This window comes from Dasypus novemcinctus, chromosome 7, assembly GCF_030445035.2.
Source record: "Dasypus novemcinctus isolate mDasNov1 chromosome 7, mDasNov1.1.hap2, whole genome shotgun sequence".
Classification (NCBI taxonomy): domain Eukaryota; kingdom Metazoa; phylum Chordata; class Mammalia; order Cingulata; family Dasypodidae; genus Dasypus; species Dasypus novemcinctus.
In genome coordinates, this window is record NC_080679.1 from 119,933,442 (window position 1) to 119,954,944 (window position 21,503).

Here is a 21,503-nt window from a genome sequence, read left to right on the forward strand (position 1 = left end):
ATGATATGTAACTATGTTGCTCTTTGTCTTCTTCTGGCCAGGGAAAGACACCACCTCAGAGACTCTCAAGTTAATTTTTGATTTTATTATTTATAAAGAGCTTTAAAAAAGCATTTGGTTTAAAATGGGAGTGGGAGGGAGGGAAGAAGGAAAACAGCCCAAAAAGCAAAAGAAAGGAAGCAGTGAGTGGCTCCATGGATGACTTTGCTTTCTATTTATAGATGGTATTAGGAGAGTAATTAGGCGATCGAGTCCTAAGAAATATGTTGTTGTAAAGGAAGTGAAGTTTTCATATCTAGAATATTCCAGCTTTCCTGACTTCACTAATTATTGGGGCTGGATAAGTGCTAATCTTTGTACTTTACTTAGACAAATGTCTGTGTTATTTTTAAGGCATAGAATAGATTATTTCTGTGATAGGTGAAGCTTTGGTCTTTTTATCAAATAAGATGATCTCATTTATAGTCCATTCTTTCTTCTCTAATAATCTAATTAAATGTGCTTATTTCTACAAATTCAGTGGTAATTTATGGAAGCTATAAAATGAATGTAATTTAACTTACAAGGAAAGAGGCCAAATCATGCTTATTTACCTAGCGCTGATACAATACCTGGAGATCATCAAACATTCAAGACAGTGTTTTTAATAAGTGAATGTATATGTTTAACTGAAGTCCAGTGTCATCTTTCCTTAAACTCAAGGTCCAGTTGAAATTGGCTGAAAGATAAGTGTTTCATGTTGATGGTATTCCATAGAAAATGAGATAGCTAATTGTTTTTTATTTATTTGTACAGATTCATTTTGAATTGTTCATAAATTTTGTATTTGCCACATTTTTGCCTTGGCACTCTGATTATTTCAGATAAGCCCTGTGGTAAAAAATGCTAATAAAAGAGTTATATCTTTACCATAAATTATCCTAATATGCAAATATCTCACAAATCATTCTTCTGCTCTGCTACTTTAAGGCATCCAATTATTACTAGGAAGGATTTTCTCTTCAAAGAGATGACAAAAAGGGAAGTTACCAGAAGTTTGTTTAATTTGTAATAGTGTGAGACATTAAGTTTGAAATTCTGAGTATTCATCTGTTTTATTCACCAAGATTTTGGCCAAGATATAGAAATTTGAGTTGTCTTTGATTTTGAAAAGCAAGAAAAAGTCGTGGGCCCCATTTTCTCTCTCAGGTTAGCTTGGCTTGCTTGAAGAGACATGTGCTCCTACAGATAACTGACACTTGATACTGAAGCACCAAAGAACTAGACAGATATTTAATCAGTGAACTGCATGCTAAATTAAGCCACATTTCAATGTCTACTATGCACATTCTACTCTTGCATTTCACCAGATAACAAAATAATTTATTTAGAGTTAATCACTTTAATCATTTTCTTGGTAGTTTCTTTACCATTCATTGATAAACTACATTTTGAGAAGACATCCTGGGACAAAGTTAAAGTACTGTAATTAAGTGTGTGCAACACATAGGACTTACAGTATTTATAAAAGGGTTTGAAATAAAGCCAACTCTTTAAACTGGAATAAACAGAATCCGAGCTTACAGAGGCATGCAATATTTTATAAATGCCACAGAACTCAATGGCCCACTGTTAGTTGATTTTGTTGCTGGACTGCTTTTAGAGTAGGGGAATGGATGTATGCGCATTCATTCCCCTCATCCAACCCTGACCTCCTTTCTGGCCATCACTAGGTGTTTGACCTATTTGCATATTCCTCATGGAGCCAGGAAACACCGTGGGAACTATGTGATTAGAATGTGCAACCTTGGCCTCATTATCATAGATCATATCTAAATGTAAAGCCTGAGCTTTTCCGTCAATGTCAAGGCATTAATCTATGGCTCACCAAGTTTCCTTACCTATAAGGGGCTCGATGGAGTCTAAGCTAAACTTGTTTGGAGGCTTCATTTAATTCTTGGAGGTCACCAGGGGACCATTTAATGCATTGTTGGTCAAGGAGAAGCCAGGAGCCTAGACAATCCCTCATGTGTAGGTTGTCAGTGAAACAGTGCCATTTATTATGCTGGTTCTCAAATAATATATCTGAGAATGTCATTGTAGCTTTGGATGGATGCTCAAGCTCATGGTTAGCTTAACAGCTACCCTATTCCAACTCCACTCATATCCTTGAAATCTCATTTTTATAGCATCTTCTTCCTAGTTAAGTCACCTTGAAGCCTGGCCTTTGAAATTGATCAAGTTGGGCGCTGGGGCCGGTGTCTAACATTATTGAGTATCTTTTATAGTAAACTCTGTGCTAGATGTTTTATATGCATTTGATAGGACTGATATACAAGACAGCATAAACTAGTATGTGAAGTTAAAATTATTAACCCCAGAAAACTGAGTCTAAATCAAGAAACTTACCCAAAGACACAGCTGGTAAGAGGCAGAGGCTTTTCATTATGTTTCAGTATAAAACTTAGATACCCTCTTTCATTGTTTCACTCTGACATGCCGTTCTCAATCTTTAACAGAAACATCAGCTATCTCCTTAATGTTCTTATTGCTGCTAATCTCACTGCTAATAAGCCTCTTACATTAAATATTGCAATAATGACTGCATATTCCTAGAAGAAAGGCATACTTGCATATGTATTGATTTCAGAACACTGTTCACGGTTTATGATATCCCATTGGCTCTGTGTAACTCTGTTTCTAGGTGAATGGATTTTAACGATTTTTTTTTCTTTTTACCTAGTCCTTTTTAAAAAATTTGCTTCTATAAATGTGAATGTTTATGTGTTTTTATAAATAATGAAGATAAATATAAATAATATAAATATAAATAATGTTTTTAGTCTAGTATGTCTCCACTTCCTCCGGCAGGCTTCTGGCCAGGACAAGATTCTACAGACAAAAAACTGTTAATGTGCTGCTCAAAAAACATCAGAAGCACTCTTTCTCCAAATAAGTAAACTCCCAAACTCCTCCCTTTGTATTCCAGTCCTCTCAAAATCAAGCCTCAGCCCTATTTCCTATAATTCTACTTTACATTATGTTTTAGGTACACTAAACTATTTGATATTTCCTGTTCTCAGAAGATTTCTTATCTCTGTGCCTAGTACTCACCCTATTTTCTCTACCTGAAATCCCTTCAACAATCTGAAATCCTAATTCTTCCCTGCTTTGATGCCCAGATACAAGGTAATGACTACTCTCCTTTTTCCAGCGAGCATAACATCATCTTCCTCTAAACTCTAGGAGTACCTTTTAAATTCTCAAATGTAGAAATTTCTACCTTGATAATTATAATACACCCTATTTCCTCTAAGGCAGCACTTTTCAATCTATTGTGAGGGGTCACTGGTTTAAGTTTTAATTCATTTGTTTTTATTTCCAACTTGGCATGAACCAATACTTTTATAAAATACAATTAAAATAAATCATTAGAAAATAAATATAATAAGTACAGACATGGCATAGGAAAAAATAAAGAAATTTCAAAAATTACTGTGAAAATATGGATATAGGCAGTTAATAGAGAATTGCTACTACAGTTATAACTTTTTATCATTCCTTAATCAGAATTAAAAAGTTGGGTGAAATAGTGATTATCCACATTAAATACCTGTTCTCAAACTTTGAGCAAAAACTGGAATATCAATATTTTCTCTGTTTGATGTAATAAATTGGCTTGGCTCCTTCTTGTTAAACTAACTAATCTCAGTTTGTTTTGCTGACAGCAGTATTCACAGAGCATAACATATCTGGCCTCTTTCTATTTTATATTTTAATAACACTCCCAGAAGAGAAGAAATCAGTCTCCAAAGTCAGGCTGATAGTAATGAAAGAAGAATTTTTCAAGCAATTTTCACAATCTTGGGCTATTCCTATTAAACTTTTATAAAAAATTAATCAAGCGATTCTTTATTTTCAAAACTTCTCTTCATCTCCTTTGTCAGCAGCCAGTTCCAAACTTTATCCTTTGGAGCAGAGATAATTTAAATGATCATTGGATCAAAAAATAGATTGTGGATTTTTATACACCTCTGGATTACAGTAATTCAACCTTAAATTGTCACAGCTTATGATAACTGCCCCGTATAGCTAGTTTGCAGCTTGTGCTGCAACTTGGCTTGCAACACCTGTGTGGCTAGTTTACTAGTCATGCACTAGGATATTGCAGCAATGCCAAATTACTATAAATGCCCCTAAATGCTTCCTCTCAATTATAAGTAACCTAATGTGAACCAGTGGCCAACATTTCATCAACTTGGAGTAGCCTGCCAATCCCACTCTTAGAGCAGCTCTCCTCTAAGAAAGAACAAGCCCTGGAAATAGAAATAGAACATTCACATGAGTCACCCTAGCAATTTACACCATGTCTTGAATGAAGTTAGTGCGCAATACAATGCTTTAGTTGGTATAATGAGATAAACTATTATATTTCCTTTGATATATGTTCAGTCCACATGATCTACAATCGGTAGAGGGCATAATTTCAGTTCTTTTTTTCCCACAGGGAATGTAATTTTTCTCTGCTCTGTAACAAACCTGTCTTTTCCAATAGTAGCATGTGAGTTGTTGCACATTTTTTTTGCAAAAATGGCTGGCTGGGGTTAGTGATACTGGATGAGGCTCTGGGTTTTATCTTGATCTCTTTGGATTCATCTTGGAGCCAATTGAACTCATCTGCCACAAGATATTCCAACACAGTTATTTAAACCTGCTATCCCTTAAGCGATCTGTGACAATATGGTATATTGAAATAGGAAAGTCATTAAAATTGGAATAAGCCAGAACTTTCAGCAAGTTATTTACATTTTTGGAGGCTTGGTTTCTTCATCTCAACTAAGGATAATTATACCCACAGCTAGAACTGAGTGAAAACATAAGGCACTAAAATATATAACAGCAATGTATCTGGAGCCTTGTAGATTATCAAATCCAGGGATCCTGATAATTGCTTTTATATATTCTCTGAGCACCTATTATTTCTTTTAAATTTCCGGGGAATTCTGGTCCTGATGAATTATATCCAGAATATTGAATATGCAGTGAAAAGCCACTGATGTATCCTTTATGAAAAACAAAACACATTGTATAATACAAATCAATATGATTTACAATAATTAGGGGGAGGGACTCATAATTAGGGCTATGGGAGTCATAATTAGGAGAATCAAACAAATCTTTTCTTTACTTTCTTTTTTATTAATACTGTTTTATCATGCTAGGATTTTGTCCACCAACTCAGTTTGGTTAGTTAGAGAAGCTGTTAGATTTCTTAGAGCACAGCGAGCAGAATATAATTCCTTCTAGAAGATTCCTGCCCCTTTTTTTAGCCTGTTGTCAGCCCTCAGTCAGAATTTTAACTCTGATCTTCCTTTTTCTCTTGACTCCAAATTTTATTTTATATATCCATAAACCAAGTTGATGTGAAATAAATGAGATAAAGTTTAATCCCTTCTATGAAGATTCTTGAAGATGATTTGTAAGCTTCTTGTAAGATTGTTTATAAGGAAACGTATTGAATAGACACCCAATGTATAAAAATAGGTGTATGCTTAAATAAATTACTTTATGTTCATTTACTGCAACACTATACAGCCATTGAAAATGATCGGGGAAAAAACATTGGAACATGCTCAGAATAAAATGTTAAGTGAAGATAGTAGAATATAGAACTATATGTAAAGTGTATTCACAATTGCATCACACCTGCATTTGCAAAAAAAAAAAAAGAATTAAATATGCCAAAATATTAAATAATTCTTAATAGTGTGATTATGGGCTGCTAATTTATTTCCTTCTTTAGTTGGAAGTGAAGGTTACAATGAGAAGGCAAGGGGGTCCCAGAGTGTGTGTGGATCACGATAAGGATGAGAAAAAGGTCTTTGGAAATAGAGTCTCATCTATGGTGGGCCTACAAAGACCACTCTCCCCTCACCCCCAGCCCCATCCTCTCCAGATGCTGGAATGAAAGTCAGATTCTGTTTATTTCCTTCAAAAACCCATGGGAAAGGGAGACCCAAAGGGAGTGATAGGGTTATTACTGAGTCTGGGAGAAGTTGCCCTCAGAGCAAGAATGGGCTAGAGGCGAAAAGGGCATGGATCCTTATTAGGAGTACTTACAGTTCCTTGTCTCCCAAGAATTTGAAAGAGATTATTCCCTGTGGTTTACTCTGTTCTTTTTTTCCCCCAGTAAAATAAATCTGTAGAGAGCTGATGAAATTATGACATAACAGCATAGTTGCTGATTCATAGTTCAGAGAATTGAAAATTAGGTTAAGAATATAATTAATTGTTATCAGACTGACCTTTCAGTGTCTTTAGAGTAATGTATGTCAAGGGATATTATCATCAAGAGTAGATAGTCTCCTGAAAAAATTAAACAAGTGCTTACAAGAGTGCTTACAAAAGTGTACCAATAAGTGTACTTTTTTCCCTATCACCACTGCTGTTAAAAAGACTTTTATTGTACATGTAAACTAAATAGAAAAATAGATGGAAAGAAATTACAAATTTTAAAAGAGTGCAAGTCCAGGTTAGATTTAGTATAATTAATTATAAGAAATAGATGGTATAGCAACAAACATTTGCAAATGTAAATAATAATTCTAATATAATATAAATTAATTATAACATTCTAATTTTTATATTCTAGGTCTAACTATTGGACATAATAATCTCTAAGAATAAAATAAATTATTGGTTTATTTAATTTCTATTTAGGCCATAATGCTTTCTGGATAATCAAATTCCTATTTGGGAATTCTTCACATCTTATTGGAATGAATTACAGCAAATAATATGTCAACCATGATTTTATGAGGCAGAAAAACTCAAAATTTTTTCAACATTAGTCATGCTAAATCATTATTGATCCAGATGGATTATTTTAATTGAGTGTGCATAAGAAAGGGTTAAAGAAAAATAAAGTATCCAAATAGGAATATATTCTCCAGTCCTCCTCAAATAAAAGCAAGTGTTTATTTTGTATGAACAAACTTATAGAATAGTGGTCACAGGAACAATTTGCTAATTGCACTAATTATTTTTCATGTACTATAATACTGCTATTTTACATTTATCTGGTCTTAATTGCTCCATTATTTATCACATTGTCCAAAGTTTAGTTAAACTTTATTAAAACTGCTTGAAATAAAAAACAAAATTGGGATATTTGCATACTGTAGCAAACTTATATAGTAACAGGAGATGGTAACATTTCTGTCTGAAATTCAATTGGTACAGTTTTCCTTAAGAAAATGTTTTTAAGATTCCAGCTTGGCTTAAAATGATAATACTGATACTAAACATTAAGAGAGAGTAAGGAAAAAGTTTTACCCATAGAACTTAGAGTTAATATTCTAGGAAAAATTACTTTTCAGGGAAAAAAGATATCAATTAAAAAAAATTCCATGATTAAAATATGGATTAGAGTGGACTTATTGGTATTCTAGTATAGAACTATTGTGACTCTAGCAATGGATGAAGTTCTTTCATTGATGTGGAGACAGTGGTCACATTTGTTGCTGAGGGCAGGGAGAGGAAAGAAGAGAAGTGTTGTGGGGGCATTTTCAGGACTTGGAGTTGTCCTGAATGATATTGCAGGGACAGATGCTGGACATTATACATCCTGCCATAACCCACTGAATGGACTGGGGAGAGTGTAAACTACAATGTAAACTATAAGCCATGTAGTACAGCAATGCTCCAAAATGTATTCACCAAATGCAATGAATGAGCCATAATCACGAAAGAGGTTGTTGATGTAGGAGGAGTGGGGGTGGGGTGGGGTATATGGGAACCTCTTATATTTTTTAATGTAACATTTTTTGTGATCTGTGTATCTTAAAAAAACAATAAATTTTAAAAATGTATATTTTTTAAAAATTCCATGATTACTTTAGAATATTATTAGTAAAAAGAAATTTGAGATATAAACCAAAGTTTTGAGTAAAGAATTAACTTTCATGGTGCAAATTACTTCTTTTTAAAAAAGAAAGACATATTTTGGTTTTTAGAAGAATGTGAAAAAGAAAGTCTGGGTGAATGGGATGAACAATTATACTTAGAGTTTACCAAAAAGCATTTACTGAGTTCCACCTATGTCCCCTCCTGTTTTGTGTATATTCCAGGAGTTATCTGTTGCCTTGAAGGTTTGTGATAAATTAAACGATACTCTCAAGAGGAAGCCTGACTAATGGGGGAACATATTACTAGAGCATTCCACACAACTGTGGGTTGGTCCTTAGGTTTCTTGGCCCACGGATTGGGCTTATCAATTTAAATATAGATGAATATATATGTGGCATTGACATCTGTGTTTCCATCCATTTGACCATCTAGCCTTTCATTTATTTAGTACATATTTATTGAGCATAGCCAACATTTCCTCTAGACATGAGGCTATAAAGTTCAACAAAGCCATTCACACCACTGAAGGAAAGTATTAATATACAAGTTCTTTCCCCATAGTGCAAATATATTTTCTGATCTCTAAGGCTTGAAAAAGTGAAATTAGTAATCAGGAGGCTCTGATTACTTTACAGGAAGTAAAGGAAGAGTTGCAAGAAACATTCCATCCAGAATGTGATGAGGTTTCCCCCTGAATCTGTAACACATCTCCATGTACTGCATTTCTCTCTCCTCTCTGGTGCAAGACACACACTGACACATTTTGTTATATGAACCCCATTTTATTCTCTCTGCCATTACTTTCATTTGATACAGATCTTATTACATATGTTAATATGGGCAAATTAATATATCCATGCACCTCTAGCATAGTCAAAGGAAATAAAATATAGTTATGGTAGCTGAGGATTTAGAGACTAGGTGAAAATGATAGATCTCTAACAATTAGAGGACAGTTCGGTGACACATTTCTCAGGTTTATTGTCCAAAAGAGATGTTCAAACTGGTTTGCATTGAGAAGAGTTGCAGTAGTTCTTATGGAAGAAATGAAGGTCAGTCATAGTGTAGAGGTCAAATGGGATAAGGGAAAAGGAAGGCATTTCTAGGGAAAGAAAAAGGTTGTGTTATGACAGAGACAAAAGAACTAGCACAATATATAAGGTTACCTCTAAGGAAGAGTCTATGTGTGTGTGCCTGTGTGTGAAATTAATGGTGAATAAGGTTGGTCACCTCAATCTTAGCACATAATTAGAATACTAATACTTGGTTATTTTAAGGTAATTATCATATTTTCTTCTCCAAATTTATACCTTTATTAGATAATAATTTTGAAACATAGAAAAATTTGAAATTACTTTGACAATTACCAGCTATTTTCCTTTCCTTAGATTTAAAGTAGAAGATACTGGTAACAGAAATTTATAGTATGTCAGAATTTACAAGACATTTCTCCATACGTTATTTGTTTGTATTCATTTTCATTAGCAAAACCTCATTTAGGAGGCAAGGTGGGTATTATCTTTGTTTCATAGATGAGGAAAGTATGACGGAGCAATGTCTTATCTTCTCCATGATTCATAGTCAGTGATGAACTCTGCTAGAATTCATGTCTTCTCTGCTCATTACATTGGAGTAGAGAAAATGTGTGAAGTGAATTTGTGTATTTAATAATTTTCATTAAATTAGTATATGTATCTATAGATTTAAGAAAGGGGATATTAAGGAAAATATGGTAATTTTAAGGGAAGATTTCCTTAACAATTATATTGGAATGTTTCAACTTACCTAGAACTTTTAGATGATTTGGAGAAAATTGAAGCATTTTTATGTAATTGACCATAATTGCATGAAAAGAGCCTTTGTTGCTAGCCAATTAACATTTTGGACATATTTTCATATTAAGCTTTTAATTCAACTTGCTTTACTTGACTCATATTTTCTACCTGTCTGTGTGTGTGTGCAGATTTCACTTCATAAGGTTAGTCATGTCAGTTTCAATGGTCCATTGAGACCTTTAGAAAACACAATTAGTTCAGCTCATCAATATTTCATTGAATAAATATTAAGCAGCTAGGTATATTTTAGGAAAAATTGCTGAAAACAGCCTTATTACTCATTAAATGATTCAGATTTTCTATGATAAGGTATTTCAAACACAGGTATTTAGTCAACTCAAGTGTTCCTTCCAATTACAGTGTGTTTTGATTTATTTGTGTGCATAAAGTCACGCCAAGATCTAATACTACTTCCTTTCCATACAATTTACCTGTTATTTTTGTTTTTGTTGAAAGTCAAGCACTATTAATTATGTAGTACTCTAGAATACAAAACAAAGGAAAATGTAATTTCTGTTGTCATCAATATTATTAGTATTAATAAGAATTGTGCTTAATTGGGCATCTACTAAGAGTCAGGTGACATGCTATGTATTTTAAATCTATTATAGCTAATGTTTTATAGTCCTTTAATTTAGGTAGAAGTATGCTCACATTATAAATGAAAAAACTGAAAAGCAAATAGGTGACTTGTTCAAGGTCATACAAATAAAGGTGACACAACTAGAATTTAAGTTTTGTGCAATCTACTGTTAACTGCAGGTAATGATAAGACTAGTAACTCTGAGCAAATATAGATTTAAGGGAAAGAATATTAACGGATAATACTAAGGAAAGAATTACTTTGCAAATAAAAGATTAAGCATATGCTATATAATTTGTGTAGGGGAAAATTAAACTTCTCTAATTAATTTACACAAGTACTCTTAAATCTCTTAAGTAAGATCCACACAGAACTAGAATTTTTAAAACTTGGCATGGAATAGAAAATAAGAGTATTATATTGGGAATCAGGAGACTTTTCTTAGTAGTGAATATTCACCTTGTGAAAACCACATCCCCTTGTTCTGTGTGATTAGAGCATTTGACTGAAGAACACATGAGGTTCCTCCATTTTTCTCATTTTGGAATTATCCAAATCTAGATGTTATAGTATGATAGACCCAGGGCACACAATGTGTCTAAACTTTGCAAACTTTTAAACTTTCTAATCAGTGTTCATAGCACCTGGTTCAAGTGGAATTGTAGCAGCGGTAGCAGCAGCAGCAGTAGTATTAGCAGTAAGTTACAGTCGTCCTATTTGCTAATAGGATTAGCAGCGGCAGTAGTAGTAGTTTGCAGTTTTACCCTAGCACTGTCAAAACTGTATTCTGCTCTTTTCCAATTTCTAAGGGACTCACTAAATGGCGTTAGTTAAGCTGATAATTTTAATTTATGCTGTTTTGAAAATGCTAACATTTTTTATCATAAAAATATACTATGTGTATATTTATGAGTTAAAATATTACTTAATCCTTTCAAATGAGAAATGAGGTCCCAGCATTGTGGCACATCAGAGAAGAGAATATTGTAGGCATAACACCTTTAAATAAACCTTTTTGTTAAGGAGTTTTACATAAAAGTGGAAAGAATGATATAATGAACCTCCATGTCTTTATCACCTATTTTTAAATGCTTACTGACATTTTGTAGCTATTGTTCCATCCAGGAATACTCCTTAATTTTTATTCTGGAACATTTAAAAAACAATCCAGGTATTGCCATTTTTCCTGGAATTACTTCTGAATGGATCTAATCAGTATACACTAGGAAAAGGAAAAGAATAAGAAATGGATCTAATATAAAATGCATATATATAAATCCACATATAAATATGTGTATATAGTGTATTATAATTAAAAATTAAATCTAATTAAATCTAACACCCTGCCACTGGTTATTTTTAAAGCCATTGTAAGATGCCACTTTAAGACTGATAGTGAGACATAGGTATCTATAAATAATCCTGAGTAGTTTAAGATATTGGAAAACAGAATTCTGCTTTCTATTTTATTTTGTTAATATGGTGCTTAATGGAAAGTAAACATTAAATAATAAATGAGCTGCATCAGAAATTAACCCTGAATTATGGTGGGAGCAGAGGATAGCTAAGTAACTGCAGAGAGAAGAAACTTGTAGTCTAGAAGGTGACTGACTGGTGACTATAACAAATTTCTGGAATCATGATGATTCTAAATGACATGATTTATCATTAAGAGTGTATGCAAGGAAGTGAACCAGAATAATGAAATATGGCTGAAGAAAACAGAACCTAGAGAAGTCACGACTTAGAGGTGATAGCAGAACCAGTGTTGGAAATTGAAGGGAAGGGACGTCCTGTGAGTAAGAGATTAGATTTATCATGTAGAACTTCAGAATGAAAATGGAATTCAGCAGGGATAGATTTCTGCTCAACTGAATGAAACCTGTGGCAAGGGTACTTTTCCACCTTTTGTTTAGGCTGAGATAGAAAATAAGGAGTTCTTGGTCCCTACCTTTGTTGTGAAGAGGTTGGACAATCACTTGATTAGGATTCATGTAATATATATTGAATAGGAGACTGTAGAAAATTATAAGTCCTACTTTAACAGCTTATCATTTTATCTCTAAGTCACATAAATGTACTATTTAAATGACTGTTTTGATAGTTTGGTTTAGGAAACCATTTGGTACAGCAGTCTAAGGCAGTTTCTAGGGAGAACTATCAGCTTTCACAGAACTGTATCTGCTTCTCATTTCCACACAAATGTTTCCTATGTGACATAAAGTCTTTTCTCTATGGTTTGACTGGCCATATGGAGTTGCTTCAAACTAATGTTAAAGCTGATCTCATTTTGTACTTTCAGTTGATAACACCTTGGCATACCACTTTGTGCTGTCTGTACCCATGTCAGCTTTAATGAGCTTGAACACTCATTATGGGGGCTGTGTCCCCAAGCCATTAACTTGTCACTACCATGTGCTTTTGCAAACAGCATCTGGAAACAAGTAGCTGGCACCTATCTGGTCTCTGATGATATTCCGTTTGTAAGTGAAAAATAGCACACCTATTAATTAGTGCTAGGTGTATGTTTCCTCCTCATTCCTAGGAGTGTGAATGTTCACTTGGTTTTCTGCCATTATCAGTACTCACACATTGTTTAATATTTCCTTTTTAACCCCACATCCATGATGAAACATTTTTATGCTGCATTCTCAGATACTCCTATTCAAAAGATTAGAAACTATTATAATCTCTTATTCAGAAAATACATAAAGCCTGGTAGAGTATACAAATTGCAATAAGCTCCTTGAATGTGATTCAGTGGCCATGCCCTGCCCTGCAAGTTCTACCCCAACATCATAGTGGACAGGGAGCCTGCCTTCATGCCAGAGACAGTGCCTGGCAGGGGAAGGGTTAGAGCCCCAGAAATCAAAGCTCTAGTTCATTCTCTAATATCCCTTGACTTCTCTAAATGACCATGTCTTCACTCATAAGACTGACAGGGTAATTCATCCTAGAGTCATCGAGAGCATCACAAGGGTTGTAAGTTCTCTAAAAATTTTAAACTGCTTACAAAGCTTTTGCCTCTATTCTTACTGAATGAGAATTGATTTTCAAGTTGCTAGACTGAATGATCTTGGGCAAGTCACCCAATATTTTTGGCCATTACATTTGTCAAACCACCAGCATGATAATCATGATAACAGTAACAACTAATGTTTATTCAGCATTAAATATCTACTGGGCATAGGGCTAACTGCTTTTAATGCTTTGCCTTATTTCATCCTTGCAACAACTTCATGAATTATTATTATTATTATTTTTAATTTCTCTACTGTACAGCTGAGGAAACTGAGCTAAAAGAGTTCAGTAACTTTCCCAGGCTGACATAGGGAGTAAGTGGTAGAGTTTCCATATAAGAATCAAATTTCTTCTGTCCTCGTGAAACATCAGTGCTTCTCTAAACCCAATCCCGACTTTCCAAAGAATTGCGATTTTCAATCAAAGTTTTGAGGGTGAACTTTGAAAAGTTTCTTTGTGGCTTCAGATAAAATACAGCAGTTAAAGATGTTATTTTTTCTTTCAGAAATTAAGAAGGAATTTCTTCTGTTTGTTTAGCTTCACAAAGGTACAAAATTATTGTGATCAGCATTATCACAGAGTGGGGAGTGATTGCTGATTGGCAAATTCCTGTGTCAAGTTATATTTTCCTTAGATACATATAAAAAGAATAACATTGTTCTCCCACCATTGTCTCGGCAAGTTCTGAGTAGAAACATTTGCTTCTGTTGTGATCCTGAAAACATTCACTTATGTCTTGGAACTAATTCTGAGCAAACCAAATCTCTAGACTATTCCAGAAATCCAGTAGGCTTGGTATCCTGCACCACACACCAGTAGGTTTTGTTGAAGTTTGGCATTGCCCAACTCCAGATCTGCCATGAGAGGAAAGTAAAAAACTAATATGGAGACATTTAAATAGGAATAATTTAGAACCTCGAAGAAAGAAGTTTTCAAGTTGTAGGATAGGTTGGCTTCACAGAGATATCCTAGATGTCAAGACCTGGAAGAGACTTCATACACCAGCTGTGCATTGTTCAAGTCATCAGGCAGAAAATATGTGAATTACTCAGAACACACCATCTCTTCATGAACACCAGTGTTTCCATGTTCAGAACTTTCTTCTTTTTCTTCTATTTCTCCTTCCCTTCCACCTCCTCCTTCTTTTTTAAGACTAGGTTTCTTCATACTAAACTATTTTCTTCTCCTTGTTTTTTCTGATTTCTCAATAAAATGACAAATAATCTGAAAAAGTCAAAACTGGAAGGGACCTTAATGAGTCTTCCTCAGTACCTTTACTAACAGACTCTTCCTCATTCCCTCAATACCATAAGGTATATGAAGGTTGGGGATATGTCTAATTTGTCTTTGATCATATAATGCCTAACTGTGCCTGACATATTTTGTTTGTTCATTAAATTTTTTTGCATCCATACCCCTCTTCCAACTGTTACCATCCACAATCATCATTGCAAGCCCATTTAATGCTAAAACCATTGAATACTTAGATGACTTATTTTTCCCAGGGTCACAAAGGCAGAAGCAGAGCAAGACTTAAAAATCAACAGTTTGCATCTTATTTTTGTTACAAGTTAGTATTAATATATGTGGACTTCCTGACCTTCTATAAGGAAAGTTTCTCATTATAGATTTATTAATTTTGTGTAATTCTGAAAGGCCAGTTTTGAGGGAAGTAGATACAAATTGGAAGTCATTGCTGAGATATTGATGAGAGGTGACACTTAGGTAATAGAATTGTCTTGGCTTCTTCCCCAGAGATACCTACAATGCTCAGAGTGTCTCTTTATGCTCAACATTTTATATCTATTATCTTGTCTCTTTATTACTTTCACCTTTTTTCACTTTCCTCCATTTTTTGAGACCGTCCTAAATTTGCTTTCTGCATTACTTCTTTCACTTTCTGTAGCATCAGTTCTATCCATAAGTTCTTCCAGTGCTGCTATTTAAAATTTGATTCTTTGGAAACTTTAATTATATTCCTTCTTCACCTCATTCTTTAGTCCTTTTATCCACCTACTGTATTCCTTACAGTTTTCTGCTATGATGACATACAAGGCACATCATCATATGTCCTTTTAAGTTACTAAACTGATTTCAACTATTTTTATTTTTTCAGAAAAAGATCCAGATTTCTATAAATAGGTCAATATCAGAGATTGCTCTTCCTATGAGTTCTTAGGATGATGATCTGCAATTTTTCCTTTAATGACATTGATTGCTGTTTTTTTCCTGTTTGTCTTTGAAGAAAGGACTGTCTTTTTAACTCAGTGTTTATTCTTCTTAACCATACTGGATATTTTGAGAAACAGTTTTAGGATGGGGGCCATGCCTAATCCCCAGGCTACTTCTCAGTGTCTCATCAGATTCTAGCTATTGTCATTCTATGAGACAAAATTGCATCTTTTTCCGTCTCTCTCCTTGTTGCCTCTTTGGCACTCTGAGCAGACAGCATACATGAAATAATCACTTTATGTTCCCAAGAATACCTTCTTAGGAAGATTCCTCTTGCTTGTATCCAAGCCTGTAACTCTTGACTTGTAGTAGCTACATATTCCACAACATATGGGCCCCACCACTGTTTTCCCCAACATGTCCTTTATACCAAGGCATTTTCAAGGAAAATTGACATTGGCAATGGATACTTAAGAGTGCTACAGTGAGGAGGAGAGAGTTGGAAAGTAAAACACGGTGTGTGTGATGCTTTAAGTAGAACCAAAGCAGAAGATAAATTGCTGGCCGAACTACTTGGTTGATACAGACACCTTGAATTTTAAATCTAAATGACAGCAAAGTGGATGTGACTAGGTGTTTGGGCTTCCACCTACCACATAGGTGGTCCTGGGTTTGGTTCGCAGTGCCTCCTGGAGGAGGTGAGCTGGCACCAAGGGCAGGCATAGCAAGCTGATGCAACAAGACAAGCAACAAAAGAGACACAAAGAGGAAAGACAATGAGAGATGAAACAAACCAGGGAGCTGAGGTGGCTCAGGTGATTGAGTACCTCTCTTCCACACGGAAAGTCCCAGGTTCACTTCCCAGTGCCTTCTAAAGAGAAGATGAGGAGACACAAAGATCATACAGCAAATGGACATGAAGAGCAGATGGTGACCTCAATGAAGGAGGTAGATAAATAAATAAAATAAATCTTAAAAATAAAAACTAAACTAAATGATAGGCAATGGTGACAGGATGAAATCTTTAGTTTTTAACCACTTTTATAAAATATAGCCTGAAAATTAAAATATTATGCTTTAGTTCAGTTTTATGGATTTCTTAATGACAGCAATTCTTCCCAGTTTCTTAGAAATTAACAGTTCTAGTTTTCAGTGTACTATCGCCTCTACTAAATACAACTATTTTATCTATATTGTCATTTAGAGTGAGCTGGGTGAGCATGTGACAAGTATTGCATCTAAGCCATGTACTACTTAATAATAACAGAATTACATACTTTTAAGGTCTCAAAGTCATTTTTTCTGTCTTAACCATTTCAGAATTCTTCAAATCACTAAGAAATTTCTGATAATTTGAAGGGGTCATAGGAAAACTAAGTGACTCAAACTTCAGTGAAGTAAAATATTTAAGCTTCATTTTTCTCCAGAAAGAGACTACAATTATCCATTAAAAACTAGTGCTAATGATTTTCCACATCTTTCCATGAAATATACATTTGCTATTGCTTTGCTTTAAAATTCTGATGAACTTAAAATTGTATACAATAAATAATAAAACCAGCCTTAATATTTATGAAAACAGAGTTTTATATTCTCTTGAATATTAAAAGGATAAAATAGTTATTCTTCCTGATTTTAGACTAGAAATTTCAGATTTCTAATTGAAAACAATTTAGAAATTAAAGAACTTTGTCCTAGATCTCCCTCTCAGTGAAGGTTTACCTGAATCCCTACAACATCAGTTTCCTGATTCTTCTAGTCATGTGACTTTGTACCAACAAAACTGTATGTGGAAGCAATAGAAAATAAAGAAAAAAGAAAGAAAAAGAGAAGATAGGTCCTCTGAATAAAGCCTAAATCCACCAGAAGTTTGAAGTCCATCAGGTTTCTTTCTTTCTTTCTTTTCTTTCTTTCTTTCTTTCTTTTTTCTTTTCTTTTCTTTTCTTTTCTTTTCTTTTTTTTTCTTTTCTTTTCTTTTCTTTTCTTTTCTTTTCTTTTCTTTCTTTTCTTTTCTTTTCTTTTCTTTCTTTTCTTTCTCCTTTCTTTCCTTTTTTAAATTTTGACAGCCCCTAGGATCCTTTGTGAAATCACCAGGTCACCCAGAGTTGTTATGAGGTCAAAGGAAATAGTATGTACTGTATTATGCAAAGCCTAACAATACAAAGTTCTGAAGTATTTTATTTTCCATTACTTTATTTTTTTAAAAAAACATCCATCATCTTGTCCCAATTCATTATTTTTCTTTAATATTTGCAACACCATATCATATCATATTAATTCTAAATATTTTTTGCAGTATTTAAATTAAATCATAAATTTGAATTGATTTTAATCAAGAAGAATGAGAAAAATCTTGGTTTGTAGAAATTTAATTATTATTGGATTAACGCATGACAATTCAAATTTTTTTCATTGTCACATAGGTATATTTTAGGCGATAGTTTTAATGTTTTAAGGCAAGGTGTTGTTTACATCGAAGGGCATATCGTTATGCATATTTGTACAGGTGCTTTAAGGAGCAATGGTTGATTTCTGTTTTAATTTGAGGTGCTTTAAAGGATTTTCTTCGAATATAATTTGATGCCATCACTGAGAGTTATATGATGTCAACACACTGCCTTTATATGATAATACTGTGTCATAGGATTATGGTTGTATCTGTGATTGTTTTATTGTTAAATATATGCTTTTATTTTATTTTCTGACGAAAATCAACTGTCTTCACTAATTATACCAGTTGGTTTAAGTAAAGCATAAAAGTATAATATAATAAATCTATAAGCAACATTAGTGAAAAGGAAGTGTTCTCACAGCATTTCCAAAATCATGTTATTTTATAAACATGTTCGTGGTAAAATACAAAGCTGAAATTTGGATTATTATGAACAAAATATCATTTGTCTGAAGTATAAGGAGACAATCTTTAAATATTGTAAATGAGTAATTTCCTTCTATCTCCTCTGCAGTTTTGTTTAGTTAAATATACATTTATTGAGTGCCTGTCTTGTGTCACAGATCTATTTGGTGTTAAAATAGAAAAATGAAAGAGGTATTATACTTTAACTCCATGGTGAGATATTTACCCAAATAATTTTAATAAAATATTTGGGTGTTCTGAAATGTGACATATTTGTTCAAGATGAAAATAATAGCAATAAGGAGACTGACTCTCTGTGGTGGAGCTTTTACCAAGGGAGTAGACCCTTACTAGTGTTTCTGGGAATGAATAGAAGTTGCTAAATGAACAGGGTTGGGTCAGTGAGTATACCAGCTTGAGGGAACAACAGTTCCTTTACATGTAGAGATGCAACCTGAATACTTTTCTACTTAATATCTGAGGCGTTTCTTGTTCTCTCTTCTCTGGTTCAATTCGTTGGCTGATTATATCACCTAAGCAAAAATACGTTCTGTTCATGGGAATCCTTGGATATTCATCTATAATACATACAGAGATACTCATGGTCTGAAAAATGTTTCAGACCAAGGTTTTCACAGTTGACTGTGTGAGACCTTAGAATCCAAATATGTGTCTCTGAGGCTACGAAGGGACAGCTCAGTGAAAAAGCTTTCTTGACTCCTAGCTTCAATCACAAAACAGTTCCCACTTTAAACTGTGTTTAATATTGAAGCTGCATGGAAGTGGACTTGGCCCAGTGGTTAGGGCACCCGTCTACCACATGGGAGGTCCGCGGTTCAAACCCCAGGTCTCCTTGTCCCGTGCGGAGCTGGCCCATGTGCAGTGCTGATGAGCGCAAGGAGTGCCCTGCCACTCAGGGGTGTCCCCCACGTAGGGGAGCCCCACACTCAAGGAGTGCACACCCTAAGGAGAGCCGCCCAGCATGAAAGAAAGTTCAGCCTGCCCAGGAATGGTGCCGCACGCACGGAGAGCTGACACAGCAAGATGACGCAACAAAAAGAAACATAGATTCTCAGGCCGCTGACAGCAACAGAAGTGGTCAAAGAAGAACATGCAGCAAATAGACACAGAGAACAGACAACCCAGGTAGAGTGGAGGGGGGAAGGGGAGAGAAATAAATAAATAAATCTTTTAAAAATATATTGAAGCTTCTTATTTGAAAAGAAAAACAGTGTGATATTTCATCGTAATAAGGAAATATGCATGCATTATGCACTTAATTAAAGACATAGTTTATGGCTGTGTTTCTTATTTATTCTAGATGAGAGGTTAATGGAGAGCTTGTTTGGAGACTAGGGAATACTCATCCCTTGATATTTTACTTCCTTGAAGATTTCTCATTTTTGTTCCCTGATGATTTTAGAAAATGTCAGGGGGAAAAACACACACAGTAGTTGATCATATTAGGATGAAATTAATCCATGAAAAATTGAAAGCTTGATCTAGAAAGCTGCAGTGCCTGAGAAATGGCAGAGAAGGGGAGAATAATTAAAGGCCTGGAACAAGAATAAACATGGAGCAGAAGCTAAGCAAAGTGTCAAAGACCGGTATGCTTGTCCCAGTTCTGCCACTTGTAAAGCAAATGAGCAATGGAAAGTTTAGGTTTAATTTCCTGGATTACATGATTTGTAAAATGAAAAAAGAGATTTAAACAAGCAGATAAATTTAAACAAGGAATTAGTGTTCTGAATCCCTTCATCAATCTTTATCATCAACTACCAACACACATATACTTAGGAAATTGAAGATAAACCAAGCCTGCATCAGAATTATCTAGAGGGCTTGTTAACACAGAGAGCTGGGCCCTATTCCCTGGTTTCTGATTCTGCAGGTCTGGATGGGCCTGAGAATGTGCATTTCTAATGAGCGCCAAGTCTGCTGTTGGTGCTGCTCCCAGAACTACACTTAAGAGAGCCACTGAGATAAACAAATGCTGTAAGTTTGATTTTCTGAAATTCTATGTAGCCTTTTTTTTTTTTGAACAAAATATCAAAATATTTAATCAAAAGTTAGTCTAATAAAGGAACCCACTACTTAATACATCTTGACTAATATACACCACAGAATTTCAGCAACATTTTAATTCTAAACTTCACTAGCATGCCTGCAACAATTGTGAAAGATTAAGTCTCTAAATCTCAGTGTAGAATCTCACTTTATCCCCAAATGACAGTTGAGCTTGGAAAAGTAACTTCATTTTCCAAATAAAAAAGATAGACAAAATTTTCGGTCATATCATGTTCTATTTCATGAACAGTGTTACTGCAAAGTGCATATTTATGAGATGCATTAAGATGTTACATTAAGTTTTTTTTATATACTATATATATGTAGGATGCCTACAGTGTATGTATAACTCATAATTTAATTTAAATTAAATTAATGGATTTATAAAATCTTTTTTTTTCTTTTTTTCATCAAAGTATTGAACCATGAATGGGACTCAAGCCACACCCTATTTCTTCTTTAAGTTTACACATTTGCTTTTTAAAAATTATTTTTATTATTATTGTTTTTTAAGAAACTTTAGATTATATAAATGTTACATCAAAAATATAGGAGATTCCCATATACCTCCCTCCCTCCCCGTCATACACTTTTCCCCAATAACAACATCTTTTATTAGTGTGGTATATTTATTACAATTGATGAACACATACTGAAATATTGCTCCGAACCATGGTCTATAGTTTTCATTATAGTTTACACTTTGCACTGCACAATTGATAGGTTTTGATATAATGTATAATGGCCTGTATCCATCATTGCAATGTCATGCAGGACAATTCCAATGTTCCAGAATGCTCCATGTTACATGGAATCTTCGTCTCTCTCCCCTCAGAACCTCTGGTGACCTTTATAAGTTCTTCTATTACTAGAATAATAAGTCTACTTTAGGCCATGATTGCATTCCCCCCATCCTTATGTTTGTTCATTCCTCAGTCCTGAGGATTTGGGGATGGTGATGCTCACTCTGCTTCTGATTGAGACGGGGCTTAGATTCCCCTGGGGTAGATGGGTGGAACTCCCTTGCTTACCGTTGAAGGATACTCTCTATTTTTTGAGATGGGTGATGTCCATCATCATC

General features: G+C 34.3%; 1 protein-coding gene across 3 annotated transcripts in view; it reads left to right on the forward strand.

Moving 5' to 3' along the window:
* DPP10 (dipeptidyl peptidase like 10) overlaps positions 1-21,503 on the forward strand; it is a 1,447,377-nt gene that overhangs the window by 874,353 nt on the left and 551,521 nt on the right. The gene's annotated exons all lie outside the window — the stretch shown is intronic.